This window comes from Sorex araneus, chromosome 10 (genome assembly GCF_027595985.1).
Source record: "Sorex araneus isolate mSorAra2 chromosome 10, mSorAra2.pri, whole genome shotgun sequence".
In the NCBI taxonomy this organism is placed as follows: domain Eukaryota; kingdom Metazoa; phylum Chordata; class Mammalia; order Eulipotyphla; family Soricidae; genus Sorex; species Sorex araneus.
In genome coordinates this window covers 45433945-45451491 of record NC_073311.1, presented here as the reverse complement: position 1 = coordinate 45451491, position 17547 = coordinate 45433945, and the positions used below count along the sequence as shown (strand labels likewise).

Genomic DNA, 17547 nt, shown 5'->3' with positions numbered 1-17547 from the left:
CTTAAACGGACCCTGAGTCCAGGGAAGGGCGCCATGTGGTTTGCATTAGACGCCTTGGACAGCACGTCGCCTTAGAAGCGGCCTGAGCGAAGGCTTTTCATTTCCTTACGGGAACTGGGGCGGAGGAAGGCCCCTTGAAGAAAGAAATTTCTCCATCTTAGGCAAAGCGCTGGCACCGTGTCCCCAGTTTCTGCAAATCAACGGCAGAAATGTAAACGGATGTGCAGAAACGGAACGGCTGGAGCTGGGTGGGACCCCCAGCTAGCCCAAAGCACCCCCTTTCCCGTCCAGGCACCCAGTGCACCATCTGCAAACTTGGGTCCCTCTAGAATCTGGGGACCCCAGCCAGTGAAGGCCCAGGAGATTTCAGGGCTAGCTAGGAGGAGATCCCTAAAACCTATCTGTCCCGTTTGCACCCCCTCTGCGACCTCAGAACGGTGAAGCCCCCCCCCACCCCCCACTCCTTTCCCAGAAAAGCTAACTTCTCTCGAGAATCTTTCCCCCCCCCCCCCCCCTCCAGTGCTGGCCTGTGTTGGAAATGATTTACTACATGCAGACCTCGGCACGGGACGAGGATGCCAGAGGAAATCTGGCCCATCCCAGCCGCCCGGCCGCCCGCCTGCGGGCCGCGCACATCTGGAAGTGGTTTGGGGGGCCCGCCTTCCCCCGCCAGCGCTCCGCCTGGATTTCCAACCCGCCGCCCCGGGTGGAAGGAAACCTGAGCTGCCTACCCCCCAGAGCAGCGCCCGCCGATGGGGAGGAACTGGAATCGGCTCCGGGGAAACGTCATACTGGCCCCGGGGCTCGCCGGCCCTCTGGGGTTTCCAATGGCATCTTAGAAGCGCGCACCCCCCGAAGCGAGCCGCTCTGCCCCCCTGCAGCTCTGCTGGATCCAGGAGCCCCAAACCTTGCCCTCAGCGCTCTTCAGGTAAACAGAGAACTCGGCGCAGAGCCGTGCCAGGGTTACTTGCTCGGCTCCAGAAAGTAAAGCAGAGGGGGACACGGGCCCCTTCTGCAGGCCCTGGCACGCCGCTGGACAGAACCTCTCTCTTTGGCCATTGCTACGTAAATGCAGGCGACTCTAAGTGCAGGTTTCCCCCAGACTGGATCCTGTTTTCAGATCTGGTCCCCTGTCCCTCCCTCCCTCCCGCAACCCACCCCAAACTGGGCTTCGCTCTTCCCCTCTGTCTGCGGAGTTCCAGAATCAGCCTCCGGGGCCGCCCCCGAGAGAGCCCGGCGCTGAAGGCAGGTATGGCTGCAGCCGCCAGCCGTTCACTGAGCTTGACTCACAGTTGTTCCCCCATCGGTCCTAAGAGGCTGCTCAGCGGGGCCTGATCCGCCCCCTGAATCCCTCCCCCGCCATAACAACAACCACTGGCAATTGTGGAACTCTAAAGGAGGCTTTTGGTAAATCCAGGAGTCTGGGTGCTTGGGTTGAAAATGTTTTATTAACATTTCAAAAAAAAAAAAATGTGTGTTCCTTTTAAGAACGCGTGTAATAGAACCAGGATTAGCGGGGCAGTGACAGACTAAAGCAGCCCTAGGGCCAGGGCGACAGTCCAGGGAGGAGGGCGTTTGCCTTGCACGTGGCCGACCTGGGTTGGTCCCCTGAGCAACGCCAGGAATAACTCCTAAGTGCAGAGCCAGGAGTAAGCCCCTGATGGCCAGGTGTGACCCAAAAAGAAAAAAATCAAAAAACCCAAAGCAGTCCTTTGGCCAGAAGTGCCACATGTCCAAGTGTCCGAAGTGCCATCGGGTTGGTAGCTTCTTTAGTCTCATCCTCCTGCCTGTCATCCTGGCGTACTGGGTACTGCCTGTCATCCTGGCGGCCGTCGCTGTGTTCCCTGGTGGGGTCGGTCCAGTGGTGCTTGGCAAGGCCGCACAGAAGCTTCTGGAGCCATCTGAGTGGTGGCGCCTGTCTGCGCCTCTGTGCACACGGAGAGATAAGGTGTGAAGGATGGGACAGGGCTCAGCAGGCGGCGAGGCCTCGGGTGTGAACCCTGGGTCCAGTGGCATGGGTGGGCGTGAGCACGCACTGCGCGGGCATCCTCAGAGCCACACAGGAGCCCTCTGCTGTCTGTCACTCCGGCTTGCCAGCCCTCACACCAGCTCCTGTCTTCTTCCTTCTCCCTCTCGCTGCCGACAGACGTGCTCGCGAGAATGTCGATAGCAGACAGCATGGCCCACTGGTGGCCCAACACCCGTGGTGTGACGTGTTGAGCAAGGGCCCTGCCGTTGTCAGGGAGAATGCTTCCGTTTCTTTTCTTTCAGCATACCCCCTCTTCCCTCACCCCCCCTGCCCCTGCATATTCTGGGGAAGATCATCTCAGGCACTGGGAGACGGCTCAAAGGGCTGGAGCATCCCCTTGGCATGCTGCAGCCCTGGGCTTTGACCCCAGCATCACCGTGTGGTCCCCTGAGCACTGTGGCCCAGAGTAATCCCTGAGTTCTGAGTTGAAAGTAGCACCTGAGCCCCCCCCAACACTCACACACAACCCCTCCCCCACCCCCCAAAAAACAAGAGCAGGGCCTTGAACCATTCCAGGAGTAATTCCTGAGCGCAGAGCCAGGTGAAGGCCCTGAGCATCGCCAAGTGTGACCCAAAAAAGCAGTAAAAAAATTAAAAAACAAAAACAAACAATACCCCCCCCCCCCCGAGAACAAGGGAATAGTCTTGCTGGGAAAATGTGTTCTGTCAGGCTCTGTTCTCCTATGAGAAGTCTCAAGGTTTGGCGGCACCTCAGAGTCCTGAGAAGGCCACACAGGAAGGAGCCTCAGGCGGAGTCCTGGCTCTGCACCGAGTCTGCACCGAGGGGCCACTCCTGGCGGTGCTCAGGAGACCACACGAGATGCCGGGCAGCGGACCCGAGCCAACTGTGAGCAAGGCAAGCGCCCTCGCCTCCTTACAGATTCATCTCTTCAAGCTTTCTAAACTCTCTCTGGCCACACCCACAGTGCTCCGTGATTACTCCTGGCTCTGCACTCAGGGATCATTTCTAGTGAGCTCAGGGCACCCTGTGGGGTGCCGGGTATCGAACTCAGGTTGGCCACATGCAAGACAAATGCCCTCCCCTGTACTATCGCTCCAGCTCTGCTTACAGTCTTTTTTTTTTTTTTTTTGCTTTTTGGGTCACACCCGGCAATGCACAGGGGTCACTCCTGGCTCTGCACTCAGGAATCACCCCTGGCGGCACTCAAGGGACCATATGGGATGCTGGGATTTGAACCCGGGTCGGCCACGTGCAAGGCAAACGCCCTACCCGCTGTGCTATCTCTCCAGCCCCCTCTGCTTACAGTCTTTATCACAGCGATTCCATTCGATTCCAGAACTACGTCATTAAAAAATACATACATATTTGGGAAGCCGGAGAGATAGCATAGGGCTAAGGTGCTTGTCTTGCACGTGGCCATCTCTGAGTGACCCCAGCGCTGCATATGTTCTTCCCAGCACCTCCAGGAGTGACCCTTGAGCACAAAGCCATAAATAACCCCTGAGCAATGCTGGCTCTGCCCCCCCCGTCCCCCCAAAAAAAACCCATAAAATTAAAATATTTATCTATGTATTTATTTTTGCTTCACACCTGGCTGTGCTCAGGGATTACTCCTGGTTCTGGACTCAGGAATTACTCTTGGGGGGAGTCTTGGGGAACCATATGGGGTACCAGGGACTGAGCCCAGATCGACTGTGTGCAAGGCAAGTGCCTTCTCCACTATGCTATGTCTTTGGTCCAAGAATATTTATTTATACAGGAGCCATTCCAAGTGGTGTCCAAGGTTACACTGAGTGCTGGGAATTGAGCTCGGGGCCTGGCACGTGCCCGGTAGGTGTTCTCTGACTTGAGCTTTCTTGTCAGCCCCTGCAGGAGCCACTTTATTACAGAATGTTGGCTAGCATTGCTCAAAGACTGTGAGAGTCTCTTGTGAGCTATTTGGTTGCTTTTGTTGTTATTGTTTGTTTTGTCTTGGTTTTGGGGGTCACACCCAGCAATGCTCAGGGTTGCTCCTGGCTCTGCACACAGGAATTACTGCTGGGTGCTGGGAAATCAGCTATGGGCTGCCGGGAATCGAACCCGAGTCAGCCACGTGTAAGGCAAACGCTCCACCCGCTGTACTGTGGCTCTAGCTCCTTGTTTGCGTTTTGAACCCTTCTGTGGATATCCTTCTTCACGTCTCCTCTGGGGAGCCCCAGGGGCACCACTTGTGCTTCCTTCCCAGTGACGGCGAGTGGCATGTGCCAGATTGAGATGTAGAGAATCTGGCATCCTGCGGGCAGTGGGAGGTCCAGCCAGCTTTCTCTTCCAGACGGGTGACCTGGCCAGCCACCTGGTCTGTGTCACAGCTCCTCCACTCTGCTGTTGTTTGAAAGTGGCTATGATGTGCCTTACCATGGTCCAGAAAACTTTCTTTTGCAGGGGGGGGAGAGAGGGGGGAGGGCTTATTTGGAAAGAACGAGAGTACCTACATTTTAGAATGACATATTAAAATATTCTACTAACAAATAAACGAATATAATCTTCTACTATTGGACCCGAGAGCTCAGGAGGTAAGGCACCTGCCGTGCGTGCAGCCAAGCTGGCTCAATCCCCAGCACTGCACAAGGTCCCTAAGCATCAGCAGCGGTCATGCTTGAGCCCAGAGCCAGGAAGATCCCCTGAACACTCAGAGTGTGGTCTACACCACCCTCCCACACCCCCAGGTCTACTATTGAGATGAGTGTGCTTTCCAAAGGCAGTTCCTGGTGTAACAGAGTCTGTCTACACCAGAGGGTACAGACACTTCCTGTTGTGATGTTGGCAAGTTGCAGGTGACACTTTTGGTTTCAGGTGTTTGTTGTTTTGGGGCCACACCCAGTGATGCTCAGGGCTTGTTCCTGGTGTTGCTCTCAAGGCTTGGTTTCTGCTAATGCTTGGGACTGTATGGAGTGGCAGGGGTTGAACCCAAGTCGGCCAAATGCACAGCAAATGCCCTTCCCACTGTACTCTTTCAACAGTCCTTGACAAGACCTTTTTTAATGTACTTTTCTTTCTCACAGTTGATAAAAATTGTGATAGGTAGGATTTGACCCAGGGGTATAACTTCTTTATTTGGGAGGCTGGGGACCCACCTGGCAGTGTTTAGGGTTTGCTCCTGGAGGGCTCGGGGCACTATGTGGGATGCTGGGGATCAAACCCAGGTCAGTTGCATGCAAGACAAACACCTTACGTGCTGTACCATTTTTTTTTAAGTTGTTCGCAATAATTTATTGCATTCATTATTCCAACACCAATCCCACCTCCATTACACCTTCCCACCACCATTATTTTGAATTTTCCCACCACCACCCAAGCCTGCATTTTAGAATGACATATTAAAATATGTCATTTGAATTTAGGAACAGGTCCTAAATAATTTATTTTGTATTGCTTGTTTTGAACAATCCATTAAAAATGATCCCAAAAAAGTTTCCTTATAGAAAAGTGTGTGTAGATTGTTGTATCTCACCCTGGAGCCATTAAATTCTTGTGTAAGAGATTATTAACATGTTATAACAGGTTGAGCCTTTGTGTGCTAATATATATTTTTTTCTCTCTTTTTTTTTTCTTTTTGGGTCACATCCAGTGATGCTTCAGGGTTACTCCTGTCCCTGCACTCAGGAATTACTCTTGGTGGTGCTCGGGGGACCATATGCGATGCTGGGGATTGAACTCGGGTCAGTCGTGTACACGGCAAACGCCCTACCCACTGTACCATTGCTCTGGCCCCAGTATATGTGGTTTTTTTGATCAGGATAAGATTGTTTTCCTTCTATTTTACACTCCATCAAATGTGGTGTGCTTCTCGTGGTACATCAGTGATGTAGCGTATGAGATGTATACATATGACATGTATACATGTCTGTGGATCATGGCCATTAATAAGCTTATCTGGTGCCAGAGGCCGTCTGTGGGCGTGACTGCCAGGCTTTCAGGGGGATGAGGTCACTCATTCCCAACTCTGTGAGATCTTGGAGATTTTGGTCACAAAACCCACACACCTGACTTTTCCCCCTGCTGTACTATTGCTCTGGCCCCAAGGGGCATCATTCCTTGACCCCTGGTGCACAGCCTTGTCGGGAAGGAACGTCTTATCCCAACACAGAGAAGGTGGGGTGGGCTCAGGTGGACTCAAGTGGGAGAGCACACGTCTCCTGTGTGTGTGAGGTTCCGATGAACCTGGGTCAGGTCCCCAGCACCTCACGACAGATCCTCTCCCGTCTCCCGAGTGGCTCCCTATCCTCTCTGCATTTTGATAGACCTTGAGAAGCCTTTCATGCTACTGCAGAAAAGTGAAAAGGCTAGAGCTTTTTTTTTTTTCTTTTTGGGTCATATCCAGCAATGCACAGGGGTTCTCCTGTCTTTGCACTCAGGAATTATTCCTGGCGGTGCACAGGGGACCATATGGGGTGCTGGGAATTGAACCCGGGTCAGCCGCGTGCAAGGCAAATGCCCTACCCACTGTGCTATCGCTCCAGTCCCATAGAGCTGTTTTATTTGAGGCCTGATTCTTGAATTCTGAGCTTGTCACTCTTTCATTTTCCTTCAGGTAAACCCACACTCTTGTCCTGTTCAGAGATTGTAACTGACATGGTATAAGATGAAGTATTCAATTTAAAAAAATATCGCCAGAACAGCAATAGTACAGCAGTTAGGGCGCTTGCCTTGCATGCAGCTGACCTGGGTTCAATCACCGGCATCCCATAGGGTCCCCAAGCACCGCCAGAAGGGGTCCCTCACACAGAGCCAGGGACAGTAAGCCCTGAGCACTGCTGGGTGTGACCCCAGACCAAACAAATAAAAAATAAGTAAAAAATATCTAATGTCTGAGCAAATGTCAGGGCGCCAGACTTAGAGAGTTCAGTCAAGTCACTAAGTTGATGTCAGCTACTTGGCGATAACAATCAACAATGGAAACTTGTTGGACACAATGGAAAAAGTAATGTGAGGGTGGTTGAGAATGTGAACGGAAAGCCGGGCATGAACTTTCTGTTTGGGCATGAACTCTGGTGCTACCCTGCAGAGATGGTTGCCCTTGGCAGGGCGCCTAACCTCTCTCAACTACAACTTCCTCATCTGTAAATGAGGCAGAATAATAATCTTAGAGGCTTGTTCTGAGAAACGAGTGAATTTCTATATGTGATGGTCTTGGAACAAGGCCTGGCACATAGAAATTGCTATGTTACTTAATATGATTACAGGTTACTTAATCTGCCCAACCATCCCGTCTAACAGATTAGGTTTTGTAAATTGCCCAAGATTATACAACTAAGAAATGAAACAGAAGCAAGATTCAAGTCGGCCCTAATAGCAAAAGTCTGTGATATTTTCCACTGACGGATGTGCCCTGCCGGATCTGAGTTGTTCAACGGTCACTTCACGAAGAACTCCCGTGGACTGGACAGGCAGCTTAGAGAGTGTCCTCCTGGCACCCTGGAGACCGTATTCAGCCTAGTCCCCCAGTGCCAATGACATCAAGTTCCAGCACGGAGCCAGAAGTAGGTCCTGAGCACTGGGTGTGGCTCAAAACCCCCCAAAACTGCGGCTGGAGCAATAGCACAGCAGGCAGGGTGTTTGCCTTGCAGGCGGCCGACCCGGGTTCGATTCCCAGCATCCCATATGGTCCCCTCAGCACCGCTAGGCGTGATTCCTGAGTGCAGAGCCAGGAGTAGTCCCTGTGCATCGCCAGATGTGACCCAAAAAGCAAAAAAAAAAAAAAAAAAAAAAAACCCAAAACTAAAAAAAAAAAAAAGAAAGAAAGAAAAAAACAAACCCAAGGATCCTTCTCTTCCCTTTTTATTCCCAGTTGCCTTCCTACCTCCCCTGACCCCGATAGACATGATTCATCTATCACAGCCTGGGGAAGGCTTTAAATTCCTTCTCAGTTTCACAGTGGTACATAAAACCCCCCACCCACTGATTGATTAGAGCTGGCATGTAGGACGGGACTCCAGGCTTCTGGACTGTTCTTCGGAGGCGTCCTTCCCACTTGCCTTTTCTTCCCGGCAGAGCTAACCCCCTTTGCCACTGCCAGGCCTTCACACATTCTTGCCAGATTTGGCTCCAGGCCCACATTCTTTGGCACCTCGTGAATCTTCCCATGCAGTGCCCTGGGGACCTTCTTTTCAACTTAGATCCAGACCAATTCCCTCAACTTTCCTTTTGTTCCTCATCAAAATCACAAGGAGGAAACTGGCCTCCCTTCCTCGCCCACTCCCCTGCTTCTTTTTCTTCTCCTCCTCTGACTCCTCTTCCTTCTCCTTCATCTGTTTCAGGGTCCACACCCAGCTGTGCTCAGGATTTGCTCCTGGCTCTATGCTCAGGGATCACTCCTGGTGGGGGGGCCCCAAGGAACCATATGTGGTGCTGAGATTCAGGACAAGGGTCAGCTGTGTGCAAGGAAAGTGCTTTAACCCCGTGCGATCTTTCTAGCGGAGCCTACTTTTTGAGCAGCACTAGTTGTGATGCTCGCCTCCCCAGAGTAAAAGGGACAAAGAAATAGTAGAGGGAGAGGGGGATTAAGATGCTTGCCTTGTATCTGAGCCCTGCCAGGAGTTGATCCCTGAGTGCAGAGCCAGGAGTAAGCCCTGAGCACAGCTGGGTGTGGCCCTAAAAGTCGAAAAGAAAAAGCCAAAAAGAACAAAGGAGGGGGCTGGAGCGATAGCACAACGGGTAAGGCGTTTGCCTTGCACTCGGCCAACCTGGGTTCGAATCCCAGCATCCCATATGGTCCCCTGAGCACCGCCAGGAGTAATTCCTGAGTGTAGAACCAGGAGTAACCCCTGTGCATCACTGGGTGTGAACCCAAAAAAAGCAAAAAAAAAAAAAAAAAAAAGAACAAAGGAATAGAGGTGTGAAGTTGTGGGAGCCAGGGGCTGACTGGAGAACTGGAAGGGGAAGTGGAGAAGCCCAGGACAGAACCTCTCTGGGTGATGCTCTTCCCAGCTGGGAACGTGGAGGATTGAGCTGCTTGCGCCATCCCAGGGGGAAGGCACCCATATTCATGCCTTCCATCTGTAAGTGTTCATGGGGTCTGTGGAGCAGCCAGGACACACACACACACACACACACACACACACACACACAAACATACACATACACTTACACACCTCCATCTTTCAGGGCAAAGTTTATGATTCCCCAAAACACTTAACATAGTCTCTCGGGGCTGGGGTGATAGCACAGCGGGTAGGGTGTTTGCCTTGCACACAACTGACCCGGGTTTGATTCCCAGCATCTCATATGGTCCTCTGAGCACCGCCAGGGATAATTCCTGAGTGCAGAGCCAGGTGACCCTTGTGCATCGCCAATGTGACCTCTCCCTCCCAAAAAAGAAAAAAAAAATCCTAGTCTCTTCAGAGATCACAATTCACTACAGCAGATCCAGTAATAATAAGAATAGAAATATTGTGAAAATTGCATATGTGACACAGACTCAAAGCAAGTGATCAAACAGATCAAAATTGGGGCAGCTGCGTGCAAGGCAAACACCCTACCCACTGTGCTATCTCTCCGGCCCCCAAAGTATGTGAAAACACAAAAGAGAAAGGGACCAGCAGGGCTCTATCTCTCCCGCTGCCCGCATTCGGTAGTCTCACGCCACTTCCCCACCCCGGGGGAGGTTGATGGCGATGATGAGGCAGGCGAAGGAAGGAAGAAGGCCAAACTGGTTGCTCTATCAGTTTATTTTGTTCTCTCTCTGCTTCTCTCCGGGTTCTCGATCTCTCTCTGGATCTTCCTCTATCCTCTTTCTGCTCCTCTCTTTCTCACTTCTTTCACCTTGTGCTGGGCTTATGTGTGTGCCACTGTGTTCTCTTCTGTCTGTCTCTCTGTCTCTGCTTCTGTGTCTTCTTCTCTGTCTCATCTGTCTTCTTCTTCTGTCTCCTTTTTCGGTCTCCTTCTTCCTCTGTCTCCTTCTGTCTCCTTCTTCCTCTGTCTCCCTTGTCTTCTTTCTCTCCCCCTCAGTGCCCCACAGTCTTAGTTTATATAGCAAATTACATAGGGTGGTGACACAAAGGTGGGTTGAACATTAACAAATCAACAAAGAAGGGTAAAACCATTTCTTGAGGAGATTAACAAAAATCTCATCTAAGGAAATCTCATCTAAGGAGATCCACTCAAGGGTGTGATTCCAAACAAGGGTGTGTCAGGGTGTGAGCTAGTAATCTGCTTAAATAGTTATAGTAAATCTACTTTCTAATATTTCTAGCAATGTCATTCTGTATGAACATAGTAAGAGATATAAAATTTGGTTCTCCTGAGGACATCTCACAATACATTCCAGACCTCAGTCCTCAGGCCAGGTTAGCCTTCCTAACCCCAGCAGGGTCCTAGTCTCATCGTTACCTTTGGATCATGACAGCATTGTCCATGATCATGCCCTCAACTTATAGTTGAGTATTGTGGCGCTTTGGCCTGGCCCATTTCAATGTCAGGGTAGCTCACAGCTTGCCCTGGGTCTATTCCGTCCCTCTTTGGGACCCTGCTCTTGGGGTGCTAGGAACTAAGGGCAACTGAGTTGAGAAAGTAGATGCCCAGGAGTAAATATTATTGGAGTCAATCAGCTCCCAATTTACAAAGCATATTATTAACTGTCTTCCTGTGTCCATACAGAAAGGCCATTGCTCTAAGGTAAACTAAGCAAAAGACACTATCTTACAATACAAATTCAGAGTCCTTAGAAGAATCTGATCTTATAAGATAACAGAATCTGATTAGGAAAAGGTGATTAACTGGTTGGGAAGGAGGGTGCAGAGAAGAGTTTACAGATAAACAAAGGAATGGGAGTGTCTCCAGAGCTCTTAAACCTAAACTCCTTGTGGCAAGGGAGGAGGGACAAACCAATGTTATCCTACACCAAAGTACAATTTTTTTTTTTTGCTTTTTTTTTTTTGGGGGGGGGTTACACCCAGCAACACCCAGGAGTTATTCCTGGCTCTGTGCTCAGGAATCACTCTTGGTGGTGTTCAGGGGACCATATGGGATGCCGGGGATCGAACCTGAGCAGGCCACGTGCAAGGTAAACACCCTACCTGCTGTACTATCGCTCTGGCCCCTAGAGTACAATTTAAAAAAAAAAAGAAAAAAAAAGTTGCAATCGGAGGTGAGAGAGATAGTATAGGTAAGTAGGACACTTCCCTTGCATCTGGCCTGCCTGGCTTTTATGCCAGGATTCCATCTAGTCCTGTGAGCACCTCCAGGAGGGATTCCTGAGCACAGAGGCAAGCATAACCCCCGATTATAACTGGGTAGCACATCCCCTCACCAAAACAAAAGGCGCGCTAGGGCTGAGCGTGTGACTTGAGCAGTGGAGCACGTGTCTTATACATGTGAGACCCTGAATTCCAGCCCCACACTACATGGTGTTCCCATGGTGGCCTGGTGGCTCCAAGGCCATGCCAGTCCAAGCATGACAAGAAGCGGCCCCATGTCCCCAGTGATCACCAGGTGTGCCCTCTCTCCCCCAATTCTAAAAGAAAAGTGCAGGGCTGGAAATACAGCCCAGAGGTTAAGGCACTTGCCGGGTATGTAAAAGTGGTTCAGGGGGTGGAGCAATAGCACAGGGGGTAGGGTGTTTGCCTTACACGAGGCCGACCTGGGTTCGAATCCCAGCATCCATTTGGTCCCCCAAGCACGGCCAGGAATAAGTCCTGAGTGCATGAGCCAGGAGTAACCCCTGTGCACCGCCAGATGTGACCCAAAAAGCAAATAAATAAAAATAAAAGTAGTTTGGATTCAGATACCACATATAGTTTTCCGAGCACTGTCAGGAATGACCCCTGAGCACTGCTAGGTGTGCATCCCTGGAAAAAAAAAAAGAAAAAACAGAAAAGTACAGTAGGAACTGGAGAGAGAGTCTGGAGAGAAATGATGAGACGGGTCAAAATGCGTGACTTGGCATGTGCTGACCCCAGTTCAATTCCCAGGGCCACGTGGTCCCTGAGCATCCCCGAGTGCAGCCGTGCAGGGCCCTGAGCATGACTGAGTGTGGCCCCCAGAGGCCCCCAGCATTCCTGGGGGGGGGAGGGCTGGATAATCCCTGAAGGGGTCTCACAGTACCGCATCCTAGAGCCTTTGCTTTTTGTGTGTTGTTTTTATTTTGTTTGGGGGCCACTCCTGGTGATGCTTGGGCTTTGCCTCCAGGAATTACTCCTGGCAGGGTTCAGGGGACCATATGGGATAGCAGGAGCTGAGCCCTGGTGGACTGCATGTAAGGCAAATGCCCTACCTCCTGTACTCTCTCTCCAGCCCCGTGTGCCCCTCAGCCTTATTGAGAACAGCTGTGAGGGGCCCCTGGGCCCCCCAGCACTGCTTAGGAGACCCAACCCCTCAAAAAGAAATGGCAGCGAAACAAAATAGTAACGGTGGAGAAGCCTTCGGACAAGTCAGCCAACGTTGCCTGTGAGCTATGAGGCTCCATCAACGCTCCATCAACACACCGAAGTCGTTTACCTCGGGCTTGGCTCACCTGTCCTCCAGGAGAGCCGACTTGGCCCTTCCCAAGCACCCCACGAACTGGGTGCAGCTTAGTGGGCTGCACATGCATGAGGCCCTGTGTACAATCCCCAGCCCCCAAAGTGCTCTAGGACCTTGAGGTTTGAGAAGCATTGACTTGGGGCCAGAGCAATAGTGCAGCAGGGAGGGCATGATACCTTGCACACAGCTGATGCAGGTTCTACCCCCGGCATCCCATATGGTCCCCAGAGCACCGCCAGGAGTAATTCCTGAGTACAGAGCCAGAAGTAATCCCTGAGCATCACCAGGTGTGACTCAACCAAAAAGCAATATACTGTACGCTCTCTCCTCAGCACCCCATAGGGTCCCCCGAGCCCTGCCAGGAGTGATCCCTGAGTGCAGAGCCAGGAGTCAGCCCTAAGCATAACCGAGTGTGGCTCAACCACAAAGCAACAACAGTTTAAATAAATACAGAGCATCGACGTCAGGGCCCGGAGACCCCCAGCACCAACTGGTGCCCCCAAGCATCACTGGCACAGCCCAGGAGACCGCTGAGGGCTGCTGAGTATGGCACAGGCAGTGCCCAGCACCACAGGGCCCCAGATGCAACACGTCCCTCAGACCTTGGCATTGAACTTCAACACAGGATGTGTCACAAATGGACACCCACCCCCCAGCCTCCCGAGAACAGCTTGGGAAGCCCTGCCCCAAAAACAGCATCAGTTTTTGAAGTTAGAGACCAAAAGTTTCAAATCTCTGCTCTCCCATTTACTAGCTGCCAGGGACGGGCCCCAGTGAACAGGCCTGAAGCAGGAGAGCCTTGAGAAATAAGAAAAGCGACAGAAGGGACGGAGCGACAGCACAGTGGGTAGGGCATTTGCTTTGCACGCTGCTGCTGACCCGGGTCCGGATTCCCAACATCCCAGATGGTCCCTCAAGCACCGCCAAGAGTGATTCCTAAGTGCAGAGCCAGGAGCAACCCCCGAGCATTGACGGGGGTGACCCAAAAAGCCAAAATAAAATTAAAAAAAAAGTTTTTTTTAAGGAAAAGAGAAGTAAAAAAGAAAAATCATGGGGTTGGGGGGTAAAAGCCTGATCAACTGAGAGCCTCAGTTCTCCTCCATGTACAGTATTTATAGCTTAGAACCAGTCTTTTTTTTGAGGGGGGGTCACACCTGGCAATGCACAGGGGTTACTCCTGGCTCTGCACTCAGGAATCACCCCTGGCGGTGCTCAGAGGACCCTGTGGGATTCTGGGAATCGAACCCAGGTTGGCCGCATGCAAGGCAAACGTCCTACCCGCTGTGCTATCGCTCCAGCCCCAGAACCAGTCTTGATCAGAAAGAGAACAGCTTTCCTTGGTCAGCTGCCTGACCCTCTTAATCTCTCCAGGGTACATGTCTACATCTAGCCAAGCCTTAGTGTTTCAGGACAAACTTCTTTGTCACGGGCGCTGTCTGGGGAGGTGCCTTTGGGCAAGGACACAGACAGGCCAGTGACAGGGCCTTGGGGGGCAAGACTCTGCCTCCACACCAGCATCCTGGGGGGAAGTTGCAAACTCTGCGCAAGCCGTATCAACGGCCCATTCTGTCCTTCTCCTGTACCTGTCCATTGGTGAGTTCACAAAGTGAAATGAAGGGGCTGCCGCCAAGACACCTCCCACCTCCCCAGGCCTCCCCAGCAGAGAGACAGAGAGACAGAGAGACGGGGGTGGGGGTGGGGGGAACCACAGCCTGATGGTGTGAATGGCCCGCTTAATGCAGAGCTGCTAGCATACTTATAAACACCTGAGGGGGTTGAAGTAAAGACACAGGTGTGATTGGTCACTTACATAGATAAATATTTGTTGGAGGAAATTCTCTTGGAGAGATCAACCCAAGGAGACACTCTCTCCCAGGGACATCTACATTGCTTTTATCATTCTCTCTAGTTGAGTTAGTTGTCAATACCTGCAGTTGTTTGGACAAACACAGCAAGAGACTGAGATCCCAACACTTAGTTGTCTGGGCTCTGAGAGCAAGCGAGGCTTTTACCGTAAATCCCAGACTAAGTCCTCAGGCCAGTTCAGCTTGTCCCTCCCCTTGAGGGTCCTGTTTCTTAAGCTGCAAGAGCTTGCATCAAGACCATGCATTTATGCTTTCTAGAATGTCCAATTTCGATGCCAGGGTAGCTTTGCTACTCGCCCCCGGGTCCATCCCAGTCCCTTTTGGGGTGTTAGAAACTATAGCAACTGAAGCCTGAGCCAAGTAATTATGACCAAGTAATTATGACCAAGTAATGCCCAGGAGTAGATATATTTCATTCAATCAACTCCCAGATATTAGGAGCATAGCATTAACGGTCTTTCTGTGTTTAATCAAAGAATGTTACTCTATAATAAAATATAAAAAGGCTATAAGGGAACTAGGAAAGCAGGTACCAATACAGAACATTTCAAATACAAAGCAGCACAAATACAAAGTTCAGGATTACCAGAAAGTTTTGGCTTATAAGTAATCAAGACTGACTTGGAGAACTGAGACAATGAGAGGTAAAATACAAAGGAAAGGTTAAAGCTAAATTTAACTAAGTTAGAGATGCTAGCAAGAGCATGGTAAGCTTCTCTGGGAGGAGGAGAAGGGGCAATTCACTGATGAAGCCTAAAACACTTAGAGTTAAGATCCAACGTCCAATGAGTTCTGAAAACTAGCCATGGGATTCTGAGCCAATTTTTTTTTTTTTTTTTTTTTTTTTTGCTTTTTGGGTCACACCCAGCAGCGCACAGGGGTTACTCCTGGCTCTGCATTCAGGAATTACTCCTGGCAGTGCTGGGGGACCATATGGGATGCTGGGAATCGAACCCGGGTCGGCCGCGTGCAAGGCAAACACCCTACCCGCTGTGCTATCGCTCCAGCCCCTCTGAGCGAAATTCTAACCTCTTGGAGCTACTATGTCCTCAGTTGACTAAGGGAGCTGGTAATATATACGCCCAGAGGTCTTATAAGAGCCGAAGGAGATAAAGGCTGGCATAGAGCTGGGTTCTGCTGTCATTAAACGCTATTACCAAGCCCTGCTAATGTTTCTGCAAATGATAGCGCCATTTTCAGCCACGGGGAATGTATTTGTAAGGACACTGGTGTGCAGTAAACTCAACCTTATTTCAAAGTGATTTAAGGAAAAATGTGTGTGTGTGTGTGTGTGTGTGTGTGTGTGTATGTACATGTGTGTACACGCCCTCTGGGACCCCAGGAAGGAGTTGGCCTCATGGATTCAGAGCTCAGATCCTTCCAGACTTGCCCTGGGCTCTCCCATGGTAATGGAGGACTTTCCTGAATGGAGAAGGTGTGTGGCCAAAGACTGTTTTAAGCTTATATTATCTTAAAAGTTCATTGAAGTAGGGCCAGAGAGATAGTGCAGTGGGTAGGGCACTTGCCCTGCACGTGGCTAACTTGGATGTGATCCTCGGCACTCTACACAGTCTCCCAAGCACTGTCGGGAGTGACCCTGAGCATCACCGGGTGTGGTCCCCAAACAAATCAAAACAGATCATTGAATGTTTACCAACGGAAGTGATGAATGAGGCTGAGTAGATACTCGCCAGGCCGAACACAGATCTTCCACGTGGGAGTTTTGGATTCAATCCCTGGCACTGCATGGACCCCTGAACACTACCAGAAATGACCCCAAGCAATGAGCAAGGAGTCCCCTGAGTACTGTCTGTGAGTACCTCAAGCCATAACAATAAAAGGATAATGAAAGGATTTTTTTTTCTTTTTGGGTCACACCAGTGATGCGCAGGGATTATTCCTGGCTCTGCACTCAGGAATTACTCCTGGCGATGCTCGTGGGACCATATGGGATGCTGGCAATCGAACCCGGGTCAGCCCCATGCAAGGGAAATGCCCTACCCGCTGTACTATCGCTCCATCCCTGAAAGGATTTTTTAAAGTACTCCACACAGTCTCAGAGAAACCCTAAGTATTATGCCATATGGGTTTTGGAAGGAGCATGTGGGAGGCACATCTGGCAAGGCTCAGAGGTTACTCCTAGCTCTGTGCTCAGGCATCATTCCTGGCGGTGCTTGGGGGACCACAGGTGGTGCTGGGAATCAAAGCCAGGCCACTGTGTCCAAGGCAAACACCCTACCCACTGTACCACCTCTCCATCCTTGCAATGTACCATTTAAAAAAAAATATATATATATATATACACTTTATGAATTGACCGAATCAAAGCTGTTTTTACTGCGTCTTATGGTATAGATCTACCTAGAAAAGGAGCATGCTTGTTTGGTTTGTATGATGAGCCACACCTGGCGATGCTCAGGGGGTGACTCCTGGCTCTGCACTCAGGGTCCACTGTCACCCCTGCTCAGGAGACCATATGGGAGCCCGGGGAGGGCACCTGGGTTGACTGTGTGCAAGGCAAGCTCCCTCCCTGCTGTACTGTCTCTCAGCCCCGCAGGGTGTTATTTTGACTTTCTCAGGCGCAGGAAGAGCTGAGAAGCGCCATGTCCAAAGAGTCAGAACCCTAATTCTCTGGTCTATCTCTCAAGAAAAGAAAAGGGTCATTGTAGCTGGTTGTTTACAGTGACTTGAGGAGTTGGATCCAATTCCTGTGGAAGAGTTTCCCTTCCTCCCTGCCAACAAGTCTGACAACACTCCGGTTCATGGAGAAGTCCCCGCGGGCCTGTGAGAGCCTCCCTCTCTTGCTTGCCACCCAGCGGCCATCTCTGTGGGGTTGCTGCTTCCTGAAGGTTATTGTTCCCACTTGCTGACCGCAGCCGCCGGTCAAACGCCAGGCTCAGCGTTCCTTTGAAGGAGCAAACTTAGGAAGGGTTCAGCGTAATTGTAAAACAAACTTTGAGTTCTCAAGACAAATTGCCGTTGATAGCATATAAAATTTTAGTTCACTGAAGGACTGGGAGGTCAGAGAGAAAACTCAGAGGGCTGGAGTCCGGGCTGTAGGTTGGAGCACATGTTTTGTGTGCTTTGTATGATCACCGGCTCCATGAGTTCTCCTGAGCACCCCCAAGAACAGCCTCTGAGCCCAGCCCCAAGCATGGCCAGGTGCTGCCCCCACCTCCGTCCCCACCCCCCCA

The 17547-nt window shown here is 51.0% G+C and overlaps 1 protein-coding gene across 1 annotated transcript in view; it reads left to right on the top strand.

Moving 5' to 3' along the window:
- Positions 1-769: 769 nt before the first annotated feature.
- Positions 770-17547, top strand: part of GLT8D2 (glycosyltransferase 8 domain containing 2) — a 41734-nt gene continuing 24956 nt past the window's right edge. The window contains exon 1 of the mRNA XM_055117955.1: positions 770-928. The gene's annotated coding sequence lies outside the window, so the exon portion shown is untranslated. The remainder of the gene's footprint in view (positions 929-17547) is intronic.